This window comes from Rissa tridactyla, chromosome 5, assembly GCF_028500815.1.
Source record: "Rissa tridactyla isolate bRisTri1 chromosome 5, bRisTri1.patW.cur.20221130, whole genome shotgun sequence".
NCBI classification, from domain to species: domain Eukaryota; kingdom Metazoa; phylum Chordata; class Aves; order Charadriiformes; family Laridae; genus Rissa; species Rissa tridactyla.
The window spans coordinates 43,717,563-43,740,421 of record NC_071470.1 but is presented as its reverse complement, the minus strand read 5'-3'; the positions used below and the strand labels follow the sequence as shown (position 1 = coordinate 43,740,421).

Sequence of the window (22,859 nt, the reverse complement as noted above, 5' to 3'; positions counted from 1 at the left end):
GGACTGCGCTAGGGCTACTGATAAAACTTAGAGATCATAGGATATTGGACATAAGGAAGATGGAAGAGGAAGGCAAGGTAGCAAAGCGTTGTCTTGAAATGAAAAATGTAGGAATTGCAGTGAAATTTGAAAAATTTCTTTGTAGTATGTTGTCATCGTGATATGAGGGGTGATCCTGAAGCTCAGAATTAATCTATTGCCACTATGTAATTTGCACGCTAGAATGATATGCAATTATTATTATGACTTTGCTTTACTGTCAGGGGACAGTCGCTACAGTTCATTTATTTGGCACTTCTGCCAAGCCGGCTAAAACGGGGAGAAAAAGAGCACTTTGTGCTGTCCGAGATGGGGTCGTGGCTCTTCCTACAGACACGCTGTTTCTCCTGTTGGTGTCAGTGATGTGAGAAAGGGTTTGTCATTGAGCCCAAGCAAAAGAGAATCCAACTGTATATCAATGAGCGATAACAAACTACAGAAAAGAAAACTTCCTATGGATTCTGTCCACACGTAAGCCACAGTGAACATCAAGCATTTCCTAGAACGTGCTCAGTCCCTCACAAAGGCAGCCCTATAGACGAAAATGCCACATGTTGTAGTGTCTGAATCACATGTCAGGGAATGTGATGAGTCCTGGCAATCTTTAGTGGTGGATGCTGAAAATGCTGTTTGTTTTTTTTTTTTTTTTTTTTTGCAGAGGATTAACCAGGGTTTGAACCAGAACAAATTCTTTGTTTTGTTTTGTTTTGTTTTTTTTTTTTAAATCCTGGGTTTCATTCTGTGAGGTAGTGAGCATTTCTCAAAAAGCGGAGAGCTGCTGCAGCTTTCGCCATCTGCAGTGGGGCACGAGAGAAACTCAGGGTCTTTTCAGGAAGGGCAACCAGCCAGAGCCCATGCCTGCTTATGGCTGCGCTCCTTGAAATAATTGCAAAGGCACTGATAACATCCCTGCTTCTTTGTTCAGGAGCCTAAGCACCTACGGTTGTATTTGAGGTGTTTTCTACTTAGTAACGTGCCCTTTCTTCTACTGTGTAGTAAAAGGTAGCGCTGTTTATTTTTCTATGTGAGCTTTTTTAAGCTGTGCAGTAAAAGAAGTGGAGCCTTGTACCGGCCTTGGCAGGAAATACAAGGCTGATTCTGCAGCTCTTACCTGAGGGGGGACCCTCACTCACTCTGAGCATCCACGCTTGATTCCCAGGAGGACGACAGGAATAAGGATATTCTGTGTGATTACAGCTTGCAGGATCGGGACCTGATTTATCATCATCTATTGTTAAAAAGTGATAGATTCACAGCCACGCACGTAGTTATTTTTTCTTTTTTCATGACAGGTTAAGAAGTTGTTAGTCCTGAACATAAACTGTTTCTACAAGATATCCTGAGTGTCACAGGGTTTATTTTAAAATATATATGTATATATACGTGTGTATACCTATAAATGAAATATACAGTGTGACTTATAGGTTTATGGTCTGTAGAGAGCTCATGCTTCTAGAAGCCTGGTGAGTATGCAGGGATGGTACCTGAATTATCTAGTGAGCCGCTGTGAAAACAAAAAAAAAAATGTTTGTATTCACTTAGTGAGCAAGTTGCTGACAAAATAAATCAGGAAACTGTCAGCAGACCATCAATAAAGACTCTTTGTACTGAGTGAAGAGGCTTTGTACTGAGTAAATCAAATATTGCGCATACATGGCATAATCATGCGCATTGCGTGGCCATGCAGCTTTCTGTGAATACATTTGACCGTGTGTAAGCATATAAATCAATGTTAATTTTACAATATCAGCTACTTTGAAAATAATTTTGTAATACATGTGCAATATTTCAAAAAAATGCATGAGAGAAACACGAAAATTTTAGAAAAGTGCTTTAGACTTCCAAAGCAGCTGGAACAAATCCTTAGTGAATGAAGTAACTAGGACGAATCATTGAGGCCTCATCTTTTGCTGGGGTAAATATACATTATGAGGCTGTTTTTTTTTTTTTTAAAGTGCTGATACTTCATTGGAAACCAGAATGACTCCGTATGAGCCAGTCTGGTTTCTCGCATAAGCATACAAAGTGTCTTGGCAAATCTTGGAAGCCCAGATTAGTCACTGGGAAGATGAGCACGGCCTTCACGGAGCAATTCCCAGGGATGTGCTGAATGCCGGAAGCGTGAGGCTGCCTAAAGTTTCTGATCCTACGTTAAATCCTCGGAGAACGTGCTGCCTTCTCTGCAAACTTGAAGACTGCTCTACCACTCTGTGAAGACCACTCTGTGTCCCTTCTGGTTTGTGCCAGAGTTTGTTCTAATATTTTGCAATTTTTTTTTTTTTGGTGGCAGCAGATTCTTTAGGCTAATACCATACCCATATGGGAGATTGGAGCCTGCAGTCGCTGATGGAAAGGAAGCCCTTGAATAAGGAGAAGCAAAACCCAGAGCTGAAGATATTTGCACTTTAACAAACAGGTTTATACTGAGGCTGCTGTTCCATGCAGATAACCTTTGAATTGATGGGGACTAGAAAGTTAAGGCAGAGGAAGACTTGGATGAGACCGCATCAGTGGTTAGGTGTAGAAGTTGTGGTGTGAACCCAGACTGGAAGCAATCAAAACCTTTTGGAGGGGCTTTGATTACGTGAGAAAATACAGTCTGGGAAAGCTGATAGAAGATGGCAGACGGCGAGGTGAGATAAAGCGAGGAGAAAGAGATTGTGGGAAGTTGATGATGCACCAAGGGAACACAGAGGACAGTTGACAGTAAAGCAGAGATTCTTTCTGGGACAAAGTAAACAACATTTTGCCTTAATTCAGGTGCAGGAGAATACTGAGTGCTCCTGAGAGAGGAAGTGGGCTCTTGCTTTGGGTATCTGATGTTCTGTTGAACAAACACCCAACGGATGGGTCTCTTGAGGCTTTTTTTATTGCCATAACTAAGCTCATTTGGGGCGCAAGATTGCATTCTTTAACAGCAGTGAAATATATTTAGAATTGATTAATGGCTAAAGCAGTTCCTCCTCCGTTAATGTTCAGCCACTTGTTTAGGCATGCTGCCACTTCTGACTCATTTGTACCATTGATTTTGGGGGTGCGAGACCAGTCCCCTCCATTACCGCTTCACTTCAAACCTGAAAATGAAATATATTGACACTTTCAGGATTCCTAGGTTGTTTTTTTTTTTTTCTCTTTACATGAAAAAATTGCAAGTAAAAATTTCTCTCACCTCCTACTTTCTGAAAATAAATTGCTAAGATTTTATAGTGGTTATTTTTCAGTGTTTGGTTTTGTGAAGAAATCCTCAGAGTGAGGCTTACGAATTGACTGGTTATGTGTGTGACAGCTACAGGATCTGAAAATTACTTTTGCATCCAATGGAGGGGAGAGAGGATGGATGAAAATACAGATTTTGTGACAACAAAATTATGTGCAAATTTTTGTGACTTTTAAGTCAAATTGTTCATGCTAAAGCAAAGCAAACAGAAATCCCAAAAATATCAGAATAATGTCATTTTGGAGACAAAGTATTTAATGTTTTTTCAAAACAGCATTTGATTTAGAAGAGGTTTTTTTCAATTTTAATGGGTCTATTGTTCATCCTTCCTCCCACAAGCATCTTTACAAATACTTCAAATAGAAGGAAGAGGTTTATTGGTAGTTGAGCGAGACATCTGATTCTCTATAAAATGGCACACTGTGGACTTTCCAGTTTCGAACAACAGCAAGATGTGGTGAGCCGGCGAGGCAGGAGCACGCCGCGTGTGAGGTGAGCACCACAGTTGTGACTCGGGGCGTGTGCAGGACCCCGCGGGTGCGACTTCAGTCCATTTTACGAGGTGCAACTCAGTTACGTTAATCCTGGGACCCATCACTTTAACCAAGACCCCTCTTGGCACGGCGAGGAAATGGGTTGGGTGGGTCAGTGCTGGCACTGAGCCTAAATAAGCTGCTTGGCTTCCCAGATTGCAATTCCTGTACTGGACCCCCCAAAACTCTCCCAACTTCAGGCTCTCAGCTTCTCACACTCCAGCTTTGCAGTGCTTGGAGCCATTTCCTCCTGCAAAATAACTAAAGGATGACTAAAAGGGAAGTGAAAATCATGCCTCCCCTGTATATTAATGAATGGGGAAATCCAAGATCTCCCCGCTAATACAGAAAGCGTACCCAAGGGTTTTCTTCTGTCATTGAAGTGCTCCCTCATTCAGCTGTGGCACCAGCCGTGTGAGCAAATACTGTCTGTGACAAGAAATTGCGATAAGTAAACCCTACAAATTCACAGGAAAAAAAAAATAATTATTGCTCGTAATGTTTGTATTTCACCGTTGCACAAAAGACTGTTTTTTTTAGTATCTTTTTTTAAATGATTGCGATTTAAATGACTCTGCAGCCATTCCAGAGAACTGCAAGCAATTGCTACTCTTTGAAAAACAGCAGCAGCAAGAAGAACCAAGCGTGTGGGAGGCTGCCGTGATTTCAGCCCGGTGTGGGCAGGAATCTGCTGCGTGGCCTTAGCCGGGTAGCCCAGGAGAAGTGGGGGGACACCCACTTCTCGGTGTCACCCGTGGGTCTTGCGGGCTGTCCTGCTTCAGATGGGCAAAGGCAGCGCCCGGGCTGGCGGCAGGGAGTTCTGGCAGTGGTGACGTTAGAGAACACGTAACTCGTCTCTTGGCTACAGTGACGTCATCAGATGTACCCGTTCTAATTTTATCACTTACAACTAATTGCGCTTGATATTGTAAAGCTTCTTTTCCTTGCGCTTGGAACTGGCGAGTGAAAATCTTGTGAGCTCTTTTGATAGGCCCTGGTAATATTTCCCAGTTTTGCAGAGCATTAATACAAATTGAAGACGGCAAGAGCTCACTGTTAACTCTAGGTACTAGAGAGCAAACCTAATTTTTGCATGCTTGAGGTTTAAGCAAACATCGGTTTTTATCAATGGCCGCTTGTTTAGCGTTCCCTTTCTGAAGGGAGGGATACGGGGCTGGTCGCCGCTAAATGCGAGTGCACCGAGTCTTGCTTAAAGGTAGGGGCTGTAAATGGGTGGGTACAAGCAAAGCACTTTGTATGAGGAGTACGGGAGATGCTGTGCTGGCCACATCGTGCTGTCACGTTTTTCTGTCAGCTGAGGCTCAGCTTCTCTCCTTCCCTCACGGCTTACGTTTGCAATCCTCTTTAAAGGTGAGCCACTCTTGGGGCAGCGAGCGCCCGCAGCGCCCAACCCAGAGCGTGAGCAGGGCAGCTGCTGGTGTCTCCGCAGGGATGTGTCAAAGAAAACGCGGAATAAAACGCGGTTGGACCTATTATTCACATAGCCGCCTGCATTTGGATTTTTCTTCCCTTTGTGCATCAGGGAACAGATTTTTCTTTCAGAGCTTGTGAGGACGTTCTGGCTTTCCCATCAAACGCCGCAGGGGACGCGCTGCTGGCTCGCCTTCTGGGGGTGCAAATCTGGGGCTGGTTGTACTTCACTCATTCTGCAGAAGACTGAGAGGCTGTAATTAACTTTCCAGTGAAATCCCTTTGCGGGCCACAGTGCCACTTAGGGTAGTCCCCCTGGAGTCTCCCAGCCAGGATTTGGGCTGGGGTAGTCTCTGGCAGCACGATTTTAATGCTGCCTGTGTTCAGAGCGGCGTGTCCAGTGTCCTTTGCAGATTCTGTAGGTTGCGCAGGTCTCGAGAGGGCTGTAGGATTTGCTGGCAGCAAGGTGGCTGGCTGTATGTGCTGAGCGAGTTTCTTAAAAGCATCTGTTTTATTTTTAAGAGCCTTGAATAACTTAATATTTATTTTTTTTTTAGAATGTACTTGGTAACACTCATTTTTTTTGAATATAGATTTTTCTTTCTTAAATAAAAAATATTTCTGAATTCATCCTACCTTCCTATCTCAGTTTTAATGTTCAGCTAAAACCAGAGGTGTAGAATACCAAGAGAAAGATGTGCTCAGAAAACTGGTGAAAGTCAAGGAGACAGAAGCGCATTTTAGATCACATTTGCAGCGAGTCATTAATGCCGCTCACGTTCCCATTGAAGTCAATGGAAATTCACAGTAAGCGTGGTTAGACAGCTAACTGCTAGCCAGTCTCTGCAGTATTTCCTAGAGATACAATACCCTTTCTCCAAATTGCTTCACTGGCTGAGGTATTCAAAGACTTCCCTTTGTGTTAGACCATTTAAAAAAGGGTTGAGAGAGGCTGGGTGCTACCTGCAAAAATGCTCTAGATCCCAGCTACTGCATGTCAAAAGTTTCTCTTTTATTTGCTGGAATAACACAAAGGGCAACTAAGCTGTAGTAAAAAGGGCTGTGATCATTAAGAATAAACATGGCTGTACAGAAGGCAGTTGTTTTGCTTGTCAGGCTTAAAATTAGTCTGAGTATGCAGAGCATTCAGACTTTGTTGGTCTGACCCAGGCTGGTTTTGACAATCCCACTCCCTTTCAGAGAGTCGATTACTTTAATTTCTTTTAAAGGCAAAAGTTGTCATCACCTCCCACATCCGCAGAATGCCTCAACAGTTTCCAATGAAAACAGGAGGTGAGCCTGTTTTGTCGTTGGTTGGCATTAAAGGGATGTTTTATTATGGTGACATTAATGCAAACTCCAGAGAATCGATGAGAAATATATGAAGCACAGTGATTTCCTAAGATTTTGTGAGACGTTTTGTTAAAGGCAGTAAATTGTAATCATGTGATTTATCCAAAAATTACTTTGCTATTATATTAATTCTTAATTTACTTTATTTGGGAGAAGCTGTCTATTTTTCTATAATTTAGTGATCAATATCTCAAGCCTTTAAATTACACAGAGGGTGAAAATTGCAAGACTCGTCTTCCTATTTTCTAATAAACACGAAGTTTTGGTTGGATGAAGTTACTACTAGGCTATTAGTTTTAAAACTAATTTAGAATTAATTCTGTATTCATTCCACTTAATTTTTGTTTTCAAATATGGTACATGACTCAGAAGTCTACATGCTATAATCTCTCTTCGCTGATTAGCAGGTGGACCTCTTGGCTGGGCTGCAGTGCCCTCTGAAAACATCCGTTTTCTCCACGGACTATAAGAGAAGCCGACATTGGGCAGGCTTCTAACTTAGGAACGTGTGCAAGAGCTTACGGTTAAGTCCTGATGAATCCCAGCTTTCGTGTGTCATCATCTGAAGTACCTTGGTGTGCTTTATACGCTTGCTTTGTGAAACATACTATTTATAAACCCTATCTGATTTTTTTCCCAGCAGATTAATTTATATTGTTAGGTCTTCATACCTATTTAATTCATGTTCCTTCTAAAAAAAAAAAAAAAAAAGAAAAAGTCATTTCACATCTTTTTTTTTTTTTTGTGTCTATGTTTTCTTTTAAAACAAAAGTCTCATGTGGGTATTACCACATACTCTTGCTTATTTTTTCCCATTGAGTTGGGAATTAAACCGGAAAGAAAGTTTGTAGCTGAATTCTCTTAAAATGTTGTGGAATGAAGGAAAAGTGAAAACTGCAGTGTGTACTTCAAGGCTTCTGGATCAGTTAGTTAAAATAACGGGTAGAATCGAGAGCAGTAGAGTAAAGGGCGTATATTTCGTATACTTTATTTTAGAGTAAGTTGCAAATCAAAAGCCAGGGTTCAGTGGGATCAGATTGTTAGTTGGAAGCCTACTTTCTTTTATGCTGAGGCTAAATGAAGACACCAAGGGTCTTTGTAGTTAAAAGGTAAGATGGTAGCGGGGTAGGGAGATTTGTTTTGCAGCGTGACAGCAATCTGAGCTCTTTGGGCTGCCGTAGATCTGCATGCGTTATCTCAGGTTTAAGGTTGGAAGCTGGTGCTGTGTGGGTGAGGAGCTCTGCGGAACAACAGTGCTGGAGAAAACCGCTTGACTTCCTGGGAGTTGGGATTTTGGAATCAGGGTTCTGCCATATTATATGGAAACGGTGGTATTTACCATGACATGATAGCTGTCCTGTGGCGCCTTACTTGCTCCTTTCGGGGGCACTGTTGGGGATGAAGGCACTAGACTAAAAGCGTGGTCTTGGTCCGTAGTGTCCTTCCCTTTGGAGGGAGGTTTCTTGCAGCACATGGATGTTGTGTTGGCCGGATCAGCACTGGGCATGTCTTCCCATGACAGCAGCAGGTAAGAGGGTGATTGGTCAGAGGGGTTTGGGTCAATGCAAGGCCATACATTAGAAACGTGCCTGTGTAGCAACAATGGTCAGGTAAGAGAGAGGTTTGAAGGCAGTAAAGATTTATTTTTAATTCATTCTTTTTCTGAAGTGAGACATTTATGACTGTGTAAGCCAGTAGCTGCTTCCTGGTAGTTGTTCATATTGAATTATCAGCAAAACCTGACATCCTTGTTTATTCACAAATTAAGTCCCACGGAGCAATCTGAGATAGTCATTCTTTGCGGGGAGCTGTCGACGACCATGGGGCATGAGCTGCCTGATTTACAACCAAAGTAAGATACTGCTCTGGCTGCAGAGGCCTGCCTACAGCGAGAACAGACGCCGTGTGCCATTTTGAATACTTACCTTTAGGTGTGGCTCTGCCTTAAAGCCAGTTGGAAAGAACTGTTTGATCAGATGGGACATCTGACTGGGCAAGGTTTAATGAGCTGTTTTCTTGGCGAAGGCATCCTTGCTGGTACACCAATCTAATGATCCAGTAAACTTTTTTTTTTGGTATTGAGAAAGTGTGAGCTTTCTAGCTGCGAGACATGTCATATAAATGACCTTTTACTTTTGTGTCCCTCAAAAGTAAAGGGAGCCCACGGTGTGATTGTCGTTCAGTTATACATTGCTGTCTTTCACTGTTATGAATGGTGTAGTCCTTGCACATTTATCATTCAAAATTAACCTTTTTTTCTGATGCTAAACTGAAGGTTTTGTAGTTTTGGCTGGTTCTGTGTTTTGGCTCATTGCATAAAAGCACAGTTTTAGAATTACAAGCAAAATCAGGATGAGTCTACAACCTAAACATAAACTTTTTACACGTGTAAAAGATCATTACTTCAAAGGGAGCTTTATGGCTATGGTAAACTGACTCTCCATGTCAGATTTTCAACTGATATAAACTAGATGGGGGGTTAATTTCTCCTTTTGCCCAGCTGCTGAGCGCCAACAGATCAAACTGAAGTCACTGGGAGCTGTACAACTGAATCTTCGTTATAAGCAGGAGGCTTCTAATTTCTAATGCTCAAGCCAACTTGCATGTGTGCTCTTAAAAAAGAGGCCTAAATGTGGCTTTGATTCTGTAATAGCCTGCAGATGAGGAATGAGTGATCTAAGTTTATGCTTTTCTGAATGAAATTTCTTCTTTCTTTTTGGTGACACCAGCACATACTGGGATGGAGAGGAGAAAAAAGCTGTGGAGTTGGGAGCTGGGCTATCACGTGTTTAAACTTTAAACGTTGTTGTAGGAAGTTGTTTCACTGAGAGGAAAAGTGGTCTTGTGATGAAGGATGTCTGGCTTCTATCCTGGCTCTGCCGTGTAGTTTGTGTCTTTTTGGATAAGAACATCCTCTCCTGTGCCTCAGGCTCTCATCTACGTGCCTGGGTTCTCGTCTTCCATGCTGCAGATTATCATGTGGCTATGCCACATACCCAATATATATATATATATGCTTGATAGATGGCATGTGGTTCAGTGTTTAATTTACCTTTATGATGCGGTTCCTACTTGCTTCCTGTCAGATTTTTCCTAGTAGCAAATAGCCCCAATATTTGTGCTGACTCAGCTATGCTAATGGACATATGGTGAGGAGAAGTCAAGATTTTCTCTGTTTACCAGCTGCAGATAAATGTTTTTTCCTGTTTGTTTAAAAATCTGCCTTGATAGCAGAGGAGTATGAAGAAGGGATCAGTTCTCCCTTTTCTTCCAGTGATGGTAGGTAGAGTCACAACAGAGACATCTATATTGCAAGGTTTCCATGTGTTACAGTTAGGGGAACAAATCCATTGTGGAAATATATAGTACAAATCTTTAGTGTAAGTCTTATAGTACAAATCTTTAGTGGAAAAATCTATAAATAAGCAGAAGCAGAGAAGCATGTGTTCCTTGATACTCCATGGAGCAGCTGATATAAATAGGTTCTGTATTATAAAGGTAGCCAGTACAAAGTGAAAAAGTACCTGAGAACAGAAGACCCCCTGAATAGAGAAGTTTAAGGGCCAACAAGCTCATCTGACTTGAAAATTGAAGAGTTGTCTGAAATAGATGTTGCCATGGAGACAGAGAGGCTTAGCAGCCTGAGACTGATTTCATTGGTCTGCTGCTAGCACAAGTTGCTTGTTTGAGTAGCATTAATATGTTGTCTCATGCTGCTTTATATGCCGAGACCATCTGGCATTAGTGGTATTTAAAGGTGCAGTTCTCTTACGGAAAGGGTTGGCCAACATGATTTGATTTGTGCTCGTAAGACGAGTTACAAGAGTTAAGAGGCCTTTGGAAAGCTGCCTCGTGCACGAAAAGTATTCTGAAAAGTCACAGCCCGTACAGAGATGAAGCGGGGCTTTGGGCAGCGGCACGGGGAATTTCAGGAGTTTGTTTTATACTCAGTCAGCACACATTTAAAGTATTCACTGCCCAAACGTGCACTTTTGCATGTTTCTTCAGGTGTGTATGTGGAGGCAGCCATGTTTCGCTTTTCAAAAATAAGCCTTTTCACTGTAGACTGGCAAACTGCTTGGGAGCTGCAGCTCCACCGCCTTGAACAAGCAGGAGATCATGTTGCTCATCGTATTGTGTATTAAGGAAAAGTAGGGTTAAATGAACAAAATAAGGTCTGACCAAACAGAGCCCCTCTAGGTTATTTCAGAGTCCATGCTTTCAAGAAGAAATATTTTCTGTTAGTTTGGCTATATACCATTGAAAACATATTTTGTAGCAAAGTATTTGATAAGAAAGACAGTTTGTGGGGACTAAGATAAACCTTATCTTTGATCTATTTATAGCTGTGAGTCTTCATCTGCTTTTCTTAATACCACTCTGGAGTGGGAGTTATCTTCCAAAGGAGCTTACATGACAGTGCTGACATTCCTCAGAGGCTCATAAATTTTCACTATTTTTTTTCTTTGATAGTTATTATCATGATACTTAATAATTCTCAAGAGTTTTTCCCCAGACAGAGATGGATGGCTAAAGAGTGACCAAATAATAGCCAGAAAACGTTCCTGTCTGAGCCCGTGAATTCCTGTGTAGAGGTTTGTCTGCGGCTGAGCATCGTAGGAAAAGTGACTGGGGGGAACAGCAGCTGGAGGCTTTGTTCTCCTGGACAGACTTAATAGTATTTGAAGTTAAATCTTGATGATAAACGCTATGAAAGCATAGGAATGGAAGCATTTTTGCATTCTCAAGCTACCCATGTTCTGAAGTTAACGATGAAGAGCGTTCATAATGGCGTTCTGCAGCTGTGTAACACTTGTCCACAGAAGTTCATGGGATATTGGTGGTGTACTCTGTAGTACGATAATAAAATGAAATGAAGACTTGGGATGTATTTCACAAATCTTTAGGTTTAAGGCTTTTATTCCGGAACTCCCACTTTGATGCCAAAAGAAATTCTTCACATAATTTCCCTTCAAATGCAAGACCCAAGAAATACATAGCTGTGGATTTTCTAGCTCCTTTAAATAGCTTTAGAATTATTATATTTGATGCTTAATGTTTTTACAGCTTAGTTCTGTTTTAACTCTGTCAGAATGAATATAGGGCACATGAAGAAAGCCAAATAACTTATCTCCCCAGCCCACTCTCAAGCTCCAGTTGCTTGTTTGCAAGTCAGTTTGCTCCCTGGTGTGTTTCTTGAAGCTGGTCATGCAGTTCTCTCTGAGAAAAAGCTTGGGTGCAGTTTTGGGGATGAATTCACCCCTAAACCCACCTCACGGGGATATGGACAGGACCGCCGCAGCACTGTTTGCTGCTGTTATCCCTGAGCAGTCTTCCAGTGCTACCTCGCCATGTCTCGCAGCATCACATACATCTGCCCACTCTCACAACACACCCAGGGTATGCTACACGCTTTCATAGTGTTGCTATTAAAATCAGCCTGAGAGGCTGTGACACAGCCCTCACGTGATTGCAGGCGCTTTGAACTAGATAAACCCACAAGTAATTACTTCTTAAAGACAGCTGGTGGGGCCCGTCGCAGCCTTGTCCAACCACGGGGATGATCAGAAGGGACCAGCCCTGAGGAGCGAGGGTGTAAGCCACCAACGCCACATGGCACGAGAGGTCTCCTGGGTGCCCTTAGCAATGTAGGCAAAGCCATAATTGTTGGTTTCCAGTTTTATAATCAGAAGTTGTACTTTCTTGAAAATTATTTATACTTAAAAGCTTAATTTCTGGAGCCACCTATTTTGGCCAGATGCTACTTCATGCTTTCACATTATTTGGTTTGTTTCAGTCTTCCAGATACTGAAATATGACATATCAATATTTATGGTCTGGGAATGAACTTTTTTTTTAAACTTCATTTCATTCATTTCCAAGGATGGAATCATAGAATCTGTTAGGTTTGGACGGGACCTTTAAAGGTCGTCTAGTCCAACCCCCCTGCAGTAAGCAGGGATATCTTCAACTAGATCAGGTTGCTCAGAGCCTCATCAAGCCTGGCCTTGAATGTCTCCAGGGATGGGGCCTCCGCCACCTCTCTGGGCAACCTGTTCCAGTATCTCACCACCCTCATTGTAAAGAACTTCTTCCTAATGTCTCATCTAAACCTACCCTGCTCTAGTTTAAAGCCATTGCCCCTTGTCCTATCGCTACGTGCCCTTGCAAACAGTCCCTTCCCAGCTTTCTTGTAGGCCCCCTTCAGGTACTGGAAGGCCACTATAAGGTATCCCAGGAGCCTTCTCTTCTCCAGGCTGAACAATCCCACTTCCATTCTTGCAGCATTTCCATAGCACTTAAATGAGCCTACTGCAGCTGATTAAACTATTCACAGGTTATTTTGGTGTGAGGAAAGAGGATCAAATCGAGAAACAATACCATCTGGAATAGTGTTTGAGCTACTTAACATCATACTGAGTTACAAAGTCTGATGTCTTGTATTGTTTGAAATGGAAATAGTTGCAACTAGGCTTTTTTGTCTGGAGTGTTCAACCCAATTCTTTAAATTTAATGTTAATGTGAAGTGGAATGAACACTGATCAATTTATCATGTATTTTACTGGTAGCCTTGAAAACTAATGATGTGGAAATACGCATTTGAAATAAGCAGCTATAAATGGCTAATGACAAGTTCTTCTCACAGTACCATTGCCATAGATCTGTAGATCCAATAAATCTATTTTAGCAATACATTTTCTGTATTGACTGGGTTACTTTAATCCCATATATATATATTCCCATATATATATAATATAATCCCATATTATGGGGGCAATTTCGGAAAACTGTAGTTAGAAGCAGCTGACTTATCAGAAGGCGAAATCAATGTATAAAGAATCAATAAAAGGCTCCAGAAATGCTCAGTTTAAATGTAAACAGAGCTGCTATTAGATTTATGCTTTGTAAACTTCATCCCAGGTAAATTGCACCTTTGGATGGCATTCCAGTGCTATTCCAGTAGTCCCATTGAAATCACTATATAAGGTCACTCTGGAGTGCTTAGGTATTATTCTAAGACTTGACAAAGATTTAGTGCCCGTCTACATCTCTGACTTCCTCTGCAACTTTGAGAAAGGTATTTGTTCTGCCTCTCCCTCAGTTCACCCTCTGGGACCCTGGAGCAAGAGTGCTTGCATAGCTTGCAGGAATCTGTGAGAGGGAATCCTTTGATGGCTGTGTTGCCTAAACACCACAGAAACTGGAGATATTAGTGCAATCCAATCCATTTTTCGTTTCAGGAGCTGAAGGGATTAGGATAGTCTAAACCAAAAATATGAATTTGTCATGGCTGGAGGAGGTAGAGTCTCCTGTTGCAGGTCCTGCGTAGGGTTCTTTAGTGTCCTCTCTAATGACATTGAGGCAGTGAGGCATTGTCTTCTGCTCTTATTCATCCACTCTGTAAGTACTGGCTAGAGTAGAGCATGGTGTCTCTATAAGTTCCTTATTCGCTTTGTGGCAATATTTACTTTAAATTGCTATATCGCAGGTCTCGTGTTTTTTTTCAGCATAAAGTAGATTGGTGTGAGTCAGGACCTTGAGCATCATTCTCCTAACCAGAGTTAGGAAGAGAGCTGTATTTTGCAAAGAACAGGTGAGCATCCAGAGCTGAACAACTTACAGTTTGCTTATTGCTGGTGCCTGTCATCTGGGAGCACTTCACAGACTATTCTATTAAAATCAATTACATGGACATTGAGTTAGATGGCCCTTACCCTATTGCTGGTATAAAAAAATGTGGGTTGAAACCTTTATGAGCTCCCAGTTCTAATTTAAGCTCATTGCATCCTGGAAGGCTGTGAACCGCATATTTTTTTTTCGTACAGGGATTCATTTAAAACATTCTTCTCTTTCCTTTCTTCCTCCTCCTTTCTTTTCACTATCTCTTTTTTTCCGCATTTTTTTTTCTTTATCGTTGCAGTTGCCTTTTAAAAGCAGCCTCTCAAAATACAGCAAAGGCGAAACAGGGGAGGAAACAGAAGAGACTTCAGAAAATGTGGTTTTGCTGCAGATTCTGTAGAGATTCAGTTTTCTCCAGCCTTAAGGCTGCATTATAGCGTGTATCAAGATTATACTATCTAGAGGGAAGCTGTAGCTGTAATTTACAACAAGAACATGGCACATTAGTCAGCAATCTGTTTTTAACATTGTGGTTTAGAGCAGAACTTGCCCTTTCTGTAGGAGGATCTCCAGCAGAATCTCAGGAAAATTGAAGCAGCTGTGGCTGTAAAAGGAAATGTACATTAAAAATGCCAGGGAGAAACCACAGGCAAGGATCCTTCTGTGCCATTTATAGCTCTGTCATTAAATGTCCCTTTCAAAACTTTGAACGGAGATGGAAATCATGTTTACATTTAGATACATAAAAGGAATAGACAAATAATGACATCAGTGGTTCAGCTGGTGGTTGCTGCTGTCTGTGATAAACTGGGATTTGTCGTTGCTGTTAGTGTCTGAACAGAAACCACTGAGAGTAAGAGCCTGGGAGTACAAGAGGCAGTAAGTGTACAGGGTCTTGCCTAGTCTATAGGAGGGGAAGGAAGCAAATGAAATATTGTGATATTTTCACCATTAATATTTTTATAGAGAAATGCTGATTTGGTTTTTGAGATTTTCATGAGCAGACTCAACAGGAGTGTGGATCAAACTTTTCTCTCCGATTGCTTTAGGTGAGGGATAGGTTGATTTCAATGCGGTCATCATCCTTTTCTGTTAGTTTCCCTTTGGTTGCCCCTGTGTTACTCTCTGTTGTGTAAAAAAACATTGAGATTAATGCAGCATAATTTCTCTTTGTGTTTACCTGGCAAATTGGGTAGCATGTTTAATTTTTGAAACAGTTTATCAGAAGCCCATTGAGTGCATTTCAAGAAATGTATGTCAAGGGTTATTTCTTCCAGCTTTCCCATTAACTGGTTTGCAGTGATGAATGCATCTTCCAGTAAAGCAGTCAAAACTAAATGTCATGAAAATCTATATGGGTTTCAGTTCTGCACACAATGAAGTCCACTGAAGCTTTGCCAGTGACGTCAAGGGATCCAGACTTTAATGTATTACCTACACTGTTAAGTACTATGGATGTGAGACAAGAGGGTGGGCTACGTGTGCCTTCATAAGCCATTATTAACATGAAATAACTTATAATCAGTTAAAATCATACATGATTGCATGTGTATATTGATGTGTACGTGTACATTTTATATCAAAAATCTTCCAAAAGGTCCTTGTAGAAAGGAAAAATTCAGATCTCTCAATCATTGGCTGTGTAGAGGTTCTGTTTCTTGGGAGCTGTAGCAAAAGCTTATCAATGTGGAAGTGAAGGTGCACTGGTCAGTGTGGTAATTGCCGATCTGACCTTTAAAGCTCATTGAATACTCAAGATGAGAAAGTAAATTTAGTAAAAACTTATGCTAGTCCTTATCTTAGATAGGATTCCACATTAAAAACTAGATATTTGGTAAAATTTCCAGGCCTTCATATTCATGCTGCAATTACCTTTTCATAAAGCAATGACATTAAATGTGAAAAGAAGGATGGTAAATACTCAATTTTAACATTCTTCAGTTAGCACTGATGGCATTCATCGGCCACAGCAGTGAAGTCTCATGGAGACTTCTGAATTATTATCACAGATTCATAGAATCACTTAGGTTGGAAAACACCTTTAAACCAAGTCCAACTGTTAACCTAACACTGCCAAGTCCACCACTAAACCATGTCCCTCAGCACCACATCTACGTACCTCCAGGGTTGGTGACTCAACCTCTTCCCTGGGCAGCCTGTTCCAATGCTTGACAGTCCTTTCAGTGAAGAAATTTTTCCTTGTATCCAATCTAAACCTCCCCTGGCACAACTTGAGGCCATTTCCTCTTGACCGATCACTTGTTGCGTGGGAGAAGAGACCGACCCCCGCCTCGCTACAACCTCCTTTCAGGGAGTTGTAGAGAGCAATAAGGTCTCCCCTCAGCCTCCTTTTCTCCAGGCTAAACCCTGGAGGTTTATCCTTCAAACCCTAATCAGACTTGTGCTCTACCCTTCACCAACTTGGTTGCCCTTCTCTGGGCAGGGCAGGACAGGACAAGGAGCAGCCAGTGATTTTGAGATTTTGTTAATTCTTCTGTTTGATAAGCGAATGAATCCCAGATCATCTGAAGATAATATACTGATATAAATTAGCATACAATTATGCTTGATCTTGTGTTGTAGGTTGTTTTATGTCATAACAGTGTACACAGTTTAACAACAGATACAATACACAAAGCTCATGCTCCTCCCTTGTTTCTAGTCAGTAATATAGCTAATTTGTGATGTTCTGCCTTTCCTGATATTATTAGCAAAGCTTTAATGGTCTGCAGTGTGTGCAAAATTGACACTCCGATTGATTTTTCTTTCCTGTTTCCTTGGCTATCCCTAGTAGCAATTATAATTTCAGACTACTTTGAAAAACAATCGGTTTTGCTAAGCTCTTGGGGGAATTAAAAAAAAAAAACAACACACCACAAACACCAAAAAACAAACAAGCAAGAAACCCTTTCCAAAGCTACTTTTTATTTTCAAATCCTCACAAAACAAAAATGTATTTTTTGGACTTTGAAATATGAAAAATCACAAATCTTGTGTCTTTTATTTGTATTCCTTGATTTCCTGGATCAGTCAAGCCTCTGGGGCAGGTCTTCATTCTATAGTGGCAAGGTTTCACCTAGGAGGAAGATTTGGTTAAATAAGTTTTAATAAGAATGAATAATCATGTAAAATTACCCAACTACTAATCGGAGATCTAAGCATGAAAGTATTGTTGAAATTCATGTCTCAGTTTGCCATTCTTGGTTTATCAAAATTCTCCAGTTGTTTATTAAGTCTTTTTGCAGGTGATTTCCTGGCGTATGTTGACCCATCCTTCAAAACTTCAAGTGTTATTATATGTTATAGAAAAAGATCTTTTTAACTTTATGGCAACTCTGTAAAAATTACAGTGTGGTCAGGGGAGGTTTTTCAGGTCAGCCTGCTTGCTCAACTTCCAAGAGCGAGGCCGGTATCTGTAACTCTGCAGACACAGTGGTCCTGTCTCACCAGAGGATTAAGGCAAACCAGAACACCATTGGTAGGTGGCAGAATGAATGATACCCTCAGAAAACAGGATTTCAAGCGTTCACATTGGGCTCAAAAGCCTTTAGGATCTACTAAGCCCAAACTGTGTTCAAGTCAAGAGCTTGCTTTGTTTGCTGTTCAGTAATTTCAAAGGGGAAAAACATAAATAACTTTAAAAAGGAAGTGGTCTTAGAGAATGGGAACAAAAATATCAAAGGTAACTTTCTAAAACTTTCTCATGTATTGAAGGGGTAAGAGCAGATACGTTAGAGGCATATGGTGCATCTTGAATAACTGTTTTATTTATTTCTCTACAAATAGAGAAAAGAAATAAAAGAATCTACCTAATGTTAAAGTCTGTGAAAGCTCTTTAGACAAAAAGAAACAAAATTCTCCCAAGAGTGTTAGTGTGTTGCTATGTGAACAGTCATAATGCAGTAGCAGAAAATGTTTGCTGAGTGCCCGCTATTCTAGGAAGGATTTTCTGTAGGCTATATCAAAAGAGAAAGAAGTGTTTTGATGCCAGTTAAAAAGATCTGTCCATGTTGTGGGATTTGTTCAGTAGTGTTTACTCTGAAGGATCATGGCAAGCCTATTTACCAAGACTTGAACAGACTCGAAAATTGCTGAAGAGTTAAGACGATATTCAAAGACAATTTAATTACTTATATATGTGTGAAGGACAAATTTATTCTGAAAAGATAGGCATGGGCCCATCCCTTCATAAGGTGTCTACCAATTAACTAAAAGTGCAGTTGTATGAGAAAGTAAACTTATACTTCGTTTATTCAAGTGTCTGAATTCAATGGTGTTGATAAAAATATGTTAGTAGAGGGTTTTCCTCTATGTTAATAGAACTTTTCCTGAGGGTGTTTTGAGATGACTAAGATTTTTGGGTGCTAATTTGTATTGCTAGCCTGTGTAGCCTGTAAACCTGCATCTCCATGACTGTTGGTCACCCACTTTGGTAGGTTAAACTTGTCCATGCGGCTGTCACACCTCCATTTACAAGATTTCCTCATGCAGTATGCTTGTTGAAATTGAAATCTGGGGAGAGGGACAGGATAAACAATCCATTCATGAAGGCAATGTCACAGAATTTTTAACGAGGACAGATATGACTTTATTATGTTTCCTAATAATCTGGAGGTTGGCACCCTTGGAAAGAGAGGATCTTTAACAATGTGAGGCATTCATTCCCAATGGGATTGGGGGTATTGTAATATCCAGGTATTCTGTGGAAATAGGCAAACAAAGAAATCTTCTTTGTGGAAACATCTTGCTTTGTCGATGCTGATGACGTTATTGAAGTGCTGTTATTAAGTTTTCCTTGATATTTTTTGTATGAAATAATGTTCGTAGCTGATATCACAAAGCTGGTGTTGACTGTTCTCATTGTCTTGTTGACGCCACTACATTATTAAATGTCTTAAAATGGATTTTTTCACATTTTCCTAATAACTAAAATAAATGGAAGTTATTAAAGTAGTGAAATTGAATATAATTATACTTCCTATGATTTAGTTCATGGTTTTTTTTTTTTTCCTTCAAGGAAAACTTTGGAAATTAATGTGAAACTTAACTATAATTCTAAAGGTTCCTTCCTTTTCTGTGTTGTTATTGTATTTTTTTGTGTGGTTTTTTTTTAATCAGAACTCCTTTCTAGAAGGAAATTCCTGACCGTTTGATTTTTTCCCACGTAAGCGCTGAACTGTATTTGTCGTGTCAACTCGTAATGTTGTCATAGTATCATAACTATGGTTTGAAACCTGTGGGATTTCCTCAGGAACCAGGAATCATAAGCAGTGTTTATAGAGAGACTCTCTGGTACTACATTTCGCTGATAAATGGAATGCAAGAAATGAATTAAGAAGTGTTTTTAGTTAATTATTAAGCATTACCATTTTTAGAATGATCAGAAGAGAAAGAACTGGGCAAAACTCTTCATAATTCTAGTAAAAGTGAAATTGCAGTGTAGATGATTTTTTGATTAATTTGACTTTTGAGAGTGGTCTGTAATTGAAACATAATTTTGGTCCATATTATGGATGAAAACATCACTATTAAGGATCCATTTTCCTTAATTCGAATTTATTCTGCTTATAATAAAGATGGATGCATTGTTCCTGGGTAGTAAAGTCAACACAACAATGGAAAAACGAGCTGGCTTTTGTACAAACAGTTACGTACTGCACAGCTGCTTAAGTGGAACTAGAAGTTGGTTGCAGGATTTTTTTTCAGGGGTAAGAATACTGTGATGATGGATATAATGTAAAAATGTAAGAGAGGAAAGTTAAAAATGGTTCAGAAAGAGCAACATGTAATTTTAAAGCACTAAGCCTGTAGAGGTATCAGCTAGAATAATTTCACCTTTTGACACATAAACTGGGACAATACATTTCCTATCATTGTCCCAATGCATGTGATGTTCCATCAGTTCCTAGCACTTTAAAAAGCCACAACATTATGGTCCCCTGGGAGGCTAAGCATGAGTTATACTTTACCACTTGCCAAGGCCATAAAGAGAATAAATGTAAATATATTAGTTTGGCAGCAACTTGTGAGACATAGCTGCTGCTGTCTTGAGTGTCCAACAGGTCTCCAGTGAATAGGTGCTGATTACTGTGCCAAATGGGATCTTTTTCAGGGTGGATGGATGGAAACCAAAGGGTGAGGATGGTGAAGTCACATATGGAAACTACTTTTCAGTGTTGAATATCCAATCAGAGAGAAAGTAATAAACTTGTGTAAACTTAATAGTGAGGAGATGGTTTATGAGAAAAAGGTGAGAACATGAAATATGAAAATAGTCATGTAAAAAAAAGACAGGAAAAACATCTAGCAATATTCAAGTTAGAAAATTAAATTATGAAAACAAATATGAGCAAATTCCTAGAAGTGTTCCCTCCTTGTTTGTTCTTAGGCAACTGCTTGTCCGTCTTGTTAGGTCTGCAGCATGATAAGCCAGTGAAGACTTCCCCCCCCCCCTTTTTTTTTTTCTTTTAATTACAATGTAATAACAACTTTAATAACAATTCTTTGCAACTTTAGATGACGTGGAAACAGCAGGATGCTCCAGGTGGTGTGATCTCGCAGGGTGAATGGTGTTGGAAAGCTGATGGCACAGTCACTAGGTTACAACGAGGTCATGGAAACATTAACTTTGTGGCCTGGTGCTGCCTGTCATCGAGTCTGTGGGTGGCACTGGGACTGGACTGGCAACATGCAGCACTGAGGCACCGCTCGCTTGAGGGCCATGTGGCCGGGTTGCTCAGCACCTAGCACCTCTAATTCTCTGTCTCCAGAAGAGAGCACTGTTTGAGCGCAGGCTGCCGGGTTCGCACCTTCTGCCTGTTGTCCTCCCTCTTTGTGGGTCCCGTGCAGTGTAACTTCCTTTTCCCTCCCCCTTTACTTCAGAGGACCTCCGATTTCTTCAAAGTATTTCTTTGCTGTTCTCAAAAACATCAGCTTGAATCACGGAATAGCCTTCTGGGTAAGTGAATGAATTTCAAAGCGCTGTTTTCCAGCCGCTGTGATGCTGTCAGATACTCCCTTTGTTCGCTCACAAGCCTCGCAGCAGAATTGAACTCACGCCTTTCAGAGGCTGACATGGTATGTTATTTCTTATTTCATCTTATTGTCTGCCTGGGGTAGCTTATACCGGTTTGGTATTCTTCTCTATAATTGCCTTTATTAATCGACCTGTTACAGCAGCTTAGCTTAACTCGCCCTGAAGTAGAATCATAGAATCATAGAATTGTTAGGGTTGGAAGGGACCTCAAAGATCATCTAGTTCGGCTCCCCCACCACCGTGGGCGGGGACATCACCCACTAGACCAGGTTGCTCAGAGCCACATCCAGCCTGGCCTTGAACACTTCCAGGGAAGGGGCTTCCACCACCTCTCTGGGCAACCTGTTCCAGTGTCTCACCACCCTCATGGTGAAGAACTTCTTCCTAACGTCCAGTCTGAATCGACCCATCTCTAGTTTTGATCCATTCCCTCTAGTCCTACCAGTACCTGACATCCTAAAAAGTCCCTCACCAGCTTTCTTGTAGACCCTTTGTAGACCATTGTAGGCCTTAAGTCTGCAATAACTTCTGGACTTAACTTGACTTGGTGGAAAAAGTCCAGTGTGGTTATCTTCTGCATTGTATTTCAACCTCAGGAAATCCTGGCCTCCTGTTCCCCAGACTGAAGGACGTGTAAGTGCTACAGGAGCACAGCAGCATTTGTATTTCCCCAGTGATTTCCAGTGGAAAATCTTAGCATGTATTAAATATTTTCCTCGTATTAAGAATTTTTTTTAAGGTGTGTTCTTTGCTTCTGCTCCAAGTTAGTAGTTTAAATATGCTTCTTTTTCTCTTCTGTTTCTAACTGTCTGTAAAAGGGTAAGATAAATTAAAAACCCACAAGTGTTTCTGAAGGAAGACGAGTGCTTGGAAGTTCTTGGAAGAAACATACTTTGTCTTAATGCAACACCATAAATACATGAAATGGCTGGTGAAAATAATTATAATACCGTAGCCTTACAATTTTTAAAGGAGAAAAAGCGTATTTTTCTATACCCGCTTCAAGCCCATTATGACGTGAAATAAAGTTTGTGTGCACTGTGATGTAAAGGAGGATTTATAGCTACTGTGTAAACCTTGATAAGGATGCATTTGACTTGCTGAACTGTCCCATACTTATTTCATTGCTTTGTGGATAGTTTCTGCAATGCATAGATCCAGTGGAGAGATTTAAGGGCAAATTAGGTGTAGTACGCTAGGCATGGTGGTAACAAGTCATAGGTTCTCTTCCTAGTGTCTAAATCTTTGCTTTTCTGGTAGATAACCATATATGGTATATATAACCATCATGCCTCTGTACTCGTCACTGGTGAGGCCTCACCTCGAGTACTGTGTTCAGTTCTGGGCCCCTCTGTACAAGAGGGACATAGAAGTGCTGGAGCGTGTCCAGAGGAGAGCTACCAGGCTGGTGAGGGGTCTGGAGACCAGGTCATATGAGGAGAGGCTGAGGGAGCTGGGCATGTTTAGCTTGGAGAAGAGGAGGCTGAGGGGGGACCTCATTGCCCTCTACAACTACCTCAAAGGAGGTTGTAGAGAGGTGGGTGTTGGCCTCTTCTCCCAGGTGAATAATGACAGGACCAGAGGAAATGGTCTGAAGCTGCGGCAGGGGAGGTTTAGATTAGAGATTAGG

The 22,859-nt window shown here is 40.9% G+C and overlaps 1 protein-coding gene across 1 annotated transcript in view; it reads left to right on the top strand.

Annotated features, from left to right (window-relative positions):
- CPE (carboxypeptidase E) overlaps positions 1-22,859 on the top strand; it is a 64,012-nt gene that overhangs the window by 3,637 nt on the left and 37,516 nt on the right. The gene's annotated exons all lie outside the window — the stretch shown is intronic.